This window comes from Mus musculus, chromosome 14, assembly GCF_000001635.26.
Source record: "Mus musculus strain C57BL/6J chromosome 14, GRCm38.p6 C57BL/6J".
Lineage (NCBI taxonomy): Eukaryota > Metazoa > Chordata > Mammalia > Rodentia > Muridae > Mus > Mus musculus.
The window spans coordinates 73,013,764-73,023,817 of NC_000080.6; the positions used below are offsets into that span (position 1 = coordinate 73,013,764).

The 10,054-nt window shown below is 42.9% G+C and overlaps 1 long non-coding RNA gene across 1 annotated transcript; it reads left to right on the plus strand.

The window, feature by feature from the left end:
* The first annotated feature begins 605 nt into the window (after window positions 1-605).
* Gm41208 lies at window positions 606-5,605 on the plus strand. The gene is made up of 3 exons (XR_874818.2): window positions 606-702; window positions 2,417-2,601; window positions 5,571-5,605. It is a non-coding gene; the product is annotated as a predicted gene, 41208 (long non-coding RNA).
* The last annotated feature ends 4,449 nt before the right edge of the window (window positions 5,606-10,054 follow it).

A 10,054-nucleotide genomic window follows, 5' to 3' on the forward strand; every position in this document is an offset into this window, starting at 1 on the left:
CCCTAGGAGTCTTGCATCAGGAAAGAAAAGACTGGTGTTCTGGTAATAGCCAGAGGGGGAGTGTGTCTCTTGAGAAAGATTTCATACAGAACAGACCTGGAGCCAGGAGCTCAGAAATGATATATCAGCTAAGTAGGACCATAACTAAGTAGGACCACTGGCCAGATGTGCTTAGTTATGCATGCTTATTCATGCATACCCCTGCCCTTGGTTAGAACACAAACCTGATGTTAGAACCTCAAGAGTAGGCTGCGGATGCATCAGTAAACCTCTTGGTTTGTCCCTTTTCCCAGGGTGGGCAAACTGAATTATTTTTTCCTTTACTTTTCACCATTGCGTGTGTCATTAAATGGATGATGGAGATCAGGTGGCAGGCCCCTAGCCTGCTGAGGCTGCCAGAGCCCAAAACTGCAGCAACAATTATGGCTTTCCTCTCATATTTCTGGAAGGTACGTAAATGTATTGAGGTAAGAAGCTGTTTATAGCCTTCTGCATTTAAGGACACGTTTAAGAAAACCCAGAGAGCTTTGAGTCATCCAGACCTTGACTTCCATGACGTCACTCCTTTACACAAAAGACGGTTGAAGTCATTTGTTCCAGGAGCTTCAAGGGTCATCTGCAGCTGTTCCAGAAAGCCAGAGTCTCCCTCATCCCGGGTGAATGCAGACCTCTGCACTCCCTTCCAACCAGGACTACATTATGGTCAGTGTAATCATTGTGGCTTCGTGAGAATGCCAGTGTGAGCTATTTTTGGCACAGTAGAAACAGCAAAATTCAAAGAACAAGCAAATAAGGGTGGAATTCTAAACACAAAATGACTGTTTGCTTTAGGTCAAATTTCTCTAATGACTTCATTTGTGTGGCAAGCTCCCCAAAGCTATTTAAAAGGTAATGTGAATAATAAAAACCCTGTTGTTTTCTTTTTACAAACTGTCAGGTAGTATGTACTAGCTTGTGTTTTTTAGAATTTTACCACTATATGCCAATATATGCTTTGTCTTCATAACAACTCTTTGCTGGGGGTGGAGGGGAACTATTATTATTCCTTGTTAGAAATTAAAACCAGGGCTGGTGAGATGGCTCAGTGGGTAAGAGTACCCGACTGCTCTTCCAAAGGTCTGGAGTTCAAATCCCAGCAACCACATGGTGGCTCACAACCATCCGTAACGAGATCTGACGCCCTCTTCTGGTATATCTGAAGACAGCTACAGTGTACTTACATATAATAAGTAAATAAATCTTTAGAAAGAAAGAAATTAAGAAAGAAAGAAAGAAAGAAAAGAAAGAAAGAAAGAAAGAAAGAAAGAAAGAAAGAAAGAAAGAAAGAAAGAAAGGAAGGAAGGAAGAAAGAAGTTAAAACCATTGGTTTGGGAAAGGAACAGACAGGAATTTACTCTCCAGAAACATTCTTTCTTAGGAAAGACAGTCCCTGCAACCACAGGACTCATGATTGGACCTTAAAGTGAGAGAGTGCAAGAAGAGACAATACATCGTGGCATTTCTGAGCTTGAGATAAACAAGCAGAAAGGACACCTTAAGAACATTAGGAGAGATGGCTTAAGGCAAGAGAAGAGGAGAGATAGCCATCACAGAGGGGAAACCGAGCTATCAGAAGAATCTCTGAAAACGTATTTGAAAGAGACTGGGATCTGGGTGTTAACAGTGGGGATTGCCAGTTCTTTACTTCACAAAGCGAACTGTGGGAGGCTGCGCCCTGGTTTCTCCAGGCTGCAGATCTGATCACTTAGAGTGAGTAGCATCTTCAGGTCCCAGGTCGATGATCTAACATCCTTCTGTAACAGAAAACTAGGGCAAAGGGGAAAACAGTCATTACTGAGGTCACACAGCTGCAAAGTGACAGAAGGCTGGGTCAGGCTGTCAACTCACTTGACTTCTCTTCAAAGGACACTTTTCTTACAAGAACACGGCTTGTTCAGATTTATACTCTGTTTGTGTGTGCTTTGTTTGTCTGAGACAGACTTGCGATCTGCAGGCTAGGCTGGCCTAGAACTTTGAATGTTCCTGCCTCAGACTCCTGAGTGTTGGCCTTCATACTATGTTTAGCTCTAGGACTCAGATATTAGACACCATTGCAAAGCATATTGAAATCTGAAATATATAACTGTGTAGAAAGTAATTTGACTCCTAACATTGTAACTGGAGATCTATATTTTTTAAATTTATTTTAAAAAATATGTATGTACAGAACAGGTATGCATTCATGAGTAAGATACTCACGGAGAGCCCCTGGTCCTAGAGAAATAGGCAGTTGTGAGTTGACTGACATGGGTATTAGGAATCTAACTTAGGTCCTCTGCAAGAACGGTCTGTGCTCTTAACCACTTCACCATGTCTGTAGCCCCAAGATCTATAACTTTCCACCCATGTCACTAATGGAGTTTCGTGTATTAACCAGGATTCTCCTGAGGAACACAATCAACCAGCCAAGACTAAAGCCACATCTGTGTCTATGTCTACATCCACACATACAAATAAACATATAACAAGGAGTTGGGTTATGTGATTATGGAAGCTGAGAAGTCTCGTGATGTCTGTCTGCAAAGAGAAGACCCTGGGAGGCAGTAGTACTGTGGCAAGAAGGTAAGGCACAAAGGGTGGCTTCAAGGCTAACTATAAGCCATTTGACAGAGAGAGACTGAGAACCACTCCCCATCAGAGTTACTTGAAACAAAACAGAACATGTTCAGCCGGGTGTGGTGGCGCACGCCTTTAATCCCAGCACTCGGGAGGCAGAGGCAGGCGGATTTCTGAGTTCGAGGCCAGCCTGGTCTACAAAGTGAGTTCCAGGACAGACAGGGCTATACAGAGAAACCCTGTCTCGAAAAAAACAAACAAACAAAAAAAGCCATCAATGATCTCCAAATTAGGGAAAGGTAAAAAGAGTTGTGAGCTTTGGGGCCTGTTCTAGCTCTCTAGCCTACTTGCATTCTCCATAGAGACATTCTATTTCTTCCTTTTCTTCTTTCTTTCTTAAGATTGATTGATTGATTGATCGATTGAATGAATGATTGATTGATTGATTTTCTGTATGTGAGTACACTGTACACTGTAGCTGTCTTCAGACACACCAGAAGAGAATATCAGATCCCATTATAGATGGTTGTGAGCCACCATGTGCTTGCTGGGAATTGAACCCAGGATCTCTGGAAGAGCAGTCGGTGCCCTTAACCACTGAGACATCTCTACAGCACCTGCCATTCTCTTCCTTAATAGTCTCTCTATTTCTATTGTTACCCATGCATCACTGGTCCAATTCTTTGTTCCGGGTTACAAGGCCCCGGAAACCTCAGTGTGTGCTCTCTGGAGTTAGATCCCTGGTTCTAACAGTACAGTTTTAATGCAGGTCTGAAGCCCTGAAAGCCAGGGTCCTTAAAGATGAGTCCCAGTCTAGGAACAGAAGTCTAATATCTCAGCTCAAGTAGCAGAAGAGAAAATTCTCCCTTCTCTTGCCTTTAGGTTCTCTTCAGGCCTGCAGAAAATTTCAGGCTGCCCATCCTCTTTAGAAAGAGCCATCTACCTGACTGAGAGCCATGGGGTCAATGTTCATCTCTTACAGAAGTGCCCTCACAGGTCCACTCAGAAATGTTTAACCAGATAAAACTGGTTATCACACTCCAACAACTCTGGTGAGCAGGCCAACTATGCTCAATGAGAATCCCCAGGCGCAGGCTTTATATTTCTCAGTTCAAACAAGAAAGCACATAGGAGACCAAGATGACCTAACATCCTCTGAGCACTGGTAGAGATGAGTCACAGCTTGTGAAACTGAGCAGACCTGTGGTCAAAGTTTCAAGCCAATTCCTCATAGGTAAATCTAGTGTAATTAACCTGTTTCCTCTCTCCGGCAGAGAAAAGACAAAGGTGGAAGATAATCGGGAATCAATTCTGGAGGCTGGAGAGATAGCTCAGCAGTTGAGAACTCTGGTTGCTCTTCCAGAGCATCCTTGTTCAATTTCCAACACTCCCATGGCAGCTCACACCATCTCCAACTCCAGCTCCAGAGTAGCTGACACTCTCTTCTGAAATCTGAGGGTACCAGGTACCCAGACATGCAAAGCACGCAAGCACACAAAATTTAAAAAATAATTTCTAAAAAAGAGTAAATTCTGTTTCACTTTAGGATTTGATCCTAAAATAATACTAAATTTTCAGGCTATATGTTCACTGCAGGGTAATATTCTTCAAACAGATCTCTAGTATTTAGATTGCCATCCCCCACTCCGACCTCAAGTCTTCTAACCTGGTCCTCTGCAAAAGCAGCAAGTGCTCTTAACCACTGAGCCATCATCTTCCTGACCCCTTTATTTGTTTGTTTTTATTACCAGCCAAATTATTAAAATAAATATCCAACAGGAAAAAATACGCATTTCAACACAATGAAGTCTGAAGAGAATAACAATGGCAAAATAATGTAGTTACTACCATGCCCCTTTGAGAAATGAACTTCCAAAAAAAAAGTAAAATACAATCACCCTTTATATTCTTGGGTAATTAGCTCCAGGACTCTACCAATACTCAAGTCTGAAGATTACTACACTCCTCATATAAAGCAGGGTCGTATCAGTCGATAGAATGTAGGTTGAACTAAGGGAGAGGAGAGGATAAAATAAAGGGAAAAAGAAAGTAAAGAGGGCAAATTAGGAACACAGGGGTTCATACATCGAGGGCGAGGGGCAGATGTATGAGGGCATAGAGGAAAGCTTAACAAAAATGAAAGGTGAATGAAAAAGACTTATGGAAACCTATGATCTTGCAACCCAAGTAAGACATAATTAGAGGGAACAGCAGAACACAGGTGGCATGAAAGAACAGCTGGAGGGGTAGGGGATACTGTGGGTTAAAGGTTAAAGGGAGAGGGGAGCCGGGATAGGAGAGAGCAATGAATAGAGCATGGATTAGTCAAAAATAGGAAACTTTATGGAAATCCACTAGTTTGTAAGATAATTAAAAATATAATACAAAACAAGGAAGTTTGCTCGTTGGTACATGCATGGCGGACAATACTGCTTCCAGAAGACAGGGCTATTTAAGGAGATTTCAGAGTCAGAAACAACATCCCTCCAACAAGTTATTGGTCAGGTAGGCCTCCACAGCACTCCCAACAACACAGGACATTGCCATTGCTCTTGGTTGTTTGACATAACTAATGGTGGAATGCCTACTGATGAAGACACCACCCACTTTAATTGTAGAACACCGAGAAGTCAATCTCAAACTGACCAGGAAACTCTCTCCCTTTTAGTTAGCTTTCCTAGAGTTAAAAAGGTTCTGGATAACTTGCTAAATAAGAAAAGACTTCTATCGTTTTAATAGTTTTAGTTAGAACTGGGCTCTGCAAGCTGCAATATTGACCTGCCAGGCATGTTGTACCCACTCAATATAGTTTGGCATGGCAGTTATAGAAGTAATTGTAGTGGTTTCAAAATGTCTGGCTCAAGGAGTGGCACTATTTGGAGATCTAGCCTTGGAGTAGGACTGTCACTGTAAGCATGGGCTTTAAGACCCTCATCCTAGCTGCCTGGAAGCTAGTCTTTTTCTGTTTCTTTTAGATGAAGATGTAGAACTCTCAGCTCCTCCTATACTTTGCCTGCCTGGACACTGCCATGCTCCTGTCTTGATAATATTGGACTGAACCTCTGAACCTGTAAGCCAGCCCCACTAAATGTTTTTGAAAGAGTTGCCTTTATCATGGAGTCTGTTCACAGCAGTAAAATCCAAACTAAGACAATAACCACTTCCTAGTTGAAATCAAGGATTGCTCCACAGGAGGTATTGCATGTATGGTACTATGAACCTGATCAGAATACCATAACTTCAAGATGATAGGCCCTAAGAGAAATCAATTGGTGGTGTTCTGCTAAGTAGTCATGTTATTACATTACCTTCTTAAAATTTATGTTTATCCCCACAGATTTGTGCTGGGTCATAGAAACTACCTTTTGCACTAGGTAGTAATTAATATGGAGGCTTCTGACTAATCAAAGTTCTAAGAATTAGTGACCGTGATACAGTTCATCTATACCAATGTTTGATATGGAAATTGCTGGTTTCTTTGGAAAGTTAATTATGTCAAATGTTTTGCTGGGGCATACAGCTGAAAGGATGTCTTGCTAAAGTAAACACATGAAAGACTGTTTTTCTAAAGCAGACACTGGTGAAAGGATGTTTGGATATAGCAGACATGTGAAAGGACATTTGATGAAGGACTATAAATATGACCCCACAGACAGTGAGAGATGGGCACTGAGCATCGGTTTGGTTTGCCCCGCCTCGCTATTCTTCACTAAAGACACTCATATATTGGTTCGCTTTACATAGCGTTGTTGTGCTCAACTTGTGATAACTCCAACACTAACAGAAACCTGCCCAGGAACTGCTCGTGAGGTTCCTATGTCAGCTTGCCAATTCCACAGCCTCACCTCAGGCAGGTTGGTGAGCCTGGTGTTTGTGTTTTGTTTTGTTTTGTTTTGTTTTGTTTTGTTTTGTTTTGTTTTGTTTTGTTTTGTTTTGTTTATGGATTGAACTACAGCTGCCTGGTGTCTGCTTGCTGAAAGGACTTGACTGTAGCTGTTGGTTCGTGCTTGGGGTCTGCCTGCCTAGAGGACTGGTCTACAGCTGCTAAATCATATTTCATGTTTGCTATAGTACTAAACTGCTGCCAAAGAACGTTGAGCTCGCCCCCAAGCCCCCCCCCCCACACACACACAAAGAACTATTGCTAAACGGGTCCACTTTGCCCACATCCTAATAACTTTTCTCTTCCACTACTTCTGCTGGTTGGTGGGCTAGAGGAGAGATGGAGCTCTTATTAAAAGTAGGTTGCAAAATATTTATGCCTACAAACTTTCCTCATTCAGTGCTCAGAAGACATTGCAGCTGATGGAAAGAATGTAAGAGCCAAGGAATGAAGGAGCTGTGAAATACCTTCTGGATATGGCACAGCCGATGCACACATGAGCTTTTAGCAGCTATGGCTGACTGGCTACACATACCTGCAGGAGACCAAGCCAGTCAGAATTGCCAAATGGATAGAGAAGTTTCTCCCAAGACCCTACTCCTAGTTGAGAAGCTACCAGCCCTTGAAGGCTTCTGAAGAAGGAAAAGTCAATTTTCGTAGGGGATACAGCTATTCATAGATTTCCCCATGTCTCAGTGGATGGCCCCCACCTATACGCACACTATATTCCTATGAGCAACACTAATTCCAGTCAGGCTCATGTCATGAGCGGGAGCCTCAAGTTGAATCATTCATGGATTGTCCACTCCCACAAGTTTCGTGCCACCATTGCCCCAGCATGTCTTGCAGGAAGGACAGATTGTAGGTCAAATGTTTTGTGGCTGAGTGGATGTCCCAGTCACACTGCTAGGAGCCTTGACTGGTGCTGGCCAGTTCAGGCTCTGTATCCCCCATTACTAGGAGACTTCACTAGGGTCATTCTAGTAGATTCTAGGGAGTTTCCACTGCACTAGGTTTCTACATCACCCCCAAACGCCCTCCAATTCCATAGTCTCTCCTTGCTCCCTCTTTCCTTCTCTTTCTTCCTTCCTCTCTCTCACCAGAACCTGACCCCTCCTGTTCCCATCCCCATAGACTCCTAGTTCATCCACACAACCTATTCTATTTTCTCTTCGCAGGGAGATCCATGCATTTCCCCCTTGAGCCCTCCTTGTTACTTAGCCTCTCTGTGTCTTTGAATTGTAGCATGATTGTCCTTTACTTAATAGCTGACATCACAGATAAGTAAGTACATAGTATGTTTGTCTTTTTTAATCTGGGTTGCCTCATTCAGGATGATCTTTTCTAGTTCCATCCCAAAATTTTATGATGTAATTGTTTTTAACAGCTGAGTAATACTCCATTGTGTAAATATACCACATTTCCTTTACCCATTCTTCAGTTGAGGAACATCAAGGTTGTTTCTAGTTTCTGCCTGTTATGAACATGGTTGAATAAGCATCCTTGTGGTAGGATGGAGCATCCTTTCGGTATATGCTCAAGAGTAGTATAGCTGGGTCTTGAGATAAATTGATTGCCAATTTTCTGAGAAACCAACGTATTGATTTCCATAGTGGCTATACTAGTTTGCACTCCCACCAGCAATAGAGGAATGTTCCCCTTGCTCCACATCCTCGCCAGCATGTGCTGTCACTTGAGTTTTTGATCTTAGCCATTCTGACAGGTGTAAGATGGAATCTCACTGTAGCTTTTATTTGCATTTCCCTATTGACTAAGGATGTTGAACAGTTCTATTTTTTATTAATCTTTTTTTCATTTACATTTCAAATGATATCCCCCTTCTAGGTTATCCCTTCACAACCCCTATCCCATCCTCCCTCTCCCCCCTCCCCTTTGCCTCTATGAGGACAATCCTCTACCCACTTACACACTCTCACCTCACCACTCTAGCATTCCCCCCTATGCTGGGGCATCAAACCTCCACAGGACCAAGGGCCTGATATCCCATTGATGTCAGATAGGGACATCCTCTGCTATATATGTATCTGAGCTATGGATCCCTCCATGTATACTCTTTTGTTGGTAGTTTAGTCTCTGGGGACTCTGGGTGGTCCAGTTAGTTGATATTGTTCTTCCTTTAGGGTTGCAATTCCCTTCAGCTCCTTCAGTCCTTCCCCTAGCTCTTCCATTGGTGTCCGGGGGCTCAGTCCAATGATTGGCTGTATCTGCCTCTGTATTGGTCAGATGTTGGCAGGGCCCCTCAGGGAACAGCTATAAAAGATTCCTGTCAGCAAGCACTTCTTGGCATCAGCAATAGTGTCTGGGTTTGGTGCCTGCAGATGGGATGGATCCCTAGGTGGGGCAGTCTCTAAATGACCTTTCCTTCAGTCTCTGCTCCATGTTTTTGTCCCTGTCTTTCCTTTGGACAGAAACATTTCTGAGTTAAAATTTTTGAGATGGCTGGGTTGCCCCATCCCTCAACTGGGGGCCGTGCCTATCTACTGGAAGTGGTCTCTACAGGGTCTATCTCCACATTGTTGAGTATTTCAGCTAAAGTCATCCCTATTAGATCATGGGAACCTCTAAATTCCCTGGCATCTGGGATCTACTAGTGGCTACCCCCAGTTCCCCATCACACACTGCTACATATTTCTATTTGATTTCCTGATCCTCTGTACTTCTCTCTTGTCCCTTCTAATGCCTGATTCTGTCTCCTCCCTCTTTTCCCCCTCCTTCCTCTCTCTCCCATGTCCCTCTCTCTATTTCCTGTGATTGTTTTGTTCCTTGAACAGTCCTTTAAATGCTTCTAGACCATTAGAGATTCTGTTTTTGAGAATTCTGTTTAGCTCTGTACTCCATTTTTCAATTGGGTTACTTGTTTTATTAGTGCCTAGTTTCTTGAGTTCATTATATATTTTGGATATTTTCAAGTTCTTATAGTTCATGAAAATACACACACATGTTTTGAAAAAAAAAGAGTATCATGTTAATAAATGCTAGCTGCTGACACCAAAGGAATGCCAGCTGGATACGTGACAGTTAGGCAGTGACCAATAGCAGCAGACAGTTAACCCAGCTGGTGATCTGCAGTTCTAGGCTTGCACACTATAAGTGCCCATATCTTTGTGCACTCTCCCATCTTACATTTCAGACTGTCCATCTGCTACCAATGTCCTTTTGCCAAAAGCATCATACTTGTATATAATAATTATAATTGTCTCAGTGAGCCTTCATCCCTTCCCAAAGAGGTTACCTTCCAAGCAGGGTGTCTTAGTTAGGGTTTCTATTGGAGTGAAGAGACACCATAACCATAGCAACTCTTATAATAGAAAACATTTAACTGAGGCTGGCTTATAGTTTCATAAGTTCAGTTCATTACCGCCATGGCAGCATACAGGCAGACATGGTGCAGAAGACGAAGCTGAGAGTTCTACATCTTGATCTGCAGGCAGCAGAAGGAGACACATGGCACACTGGGTGTAGCTTGAGCATACAAGACCTCAAAGCCTACCTCCACCATGACAAACTTCCTCCAGCAAGGCCACTCCTCCTAATAGTGCCACTCCCTATAAGGCA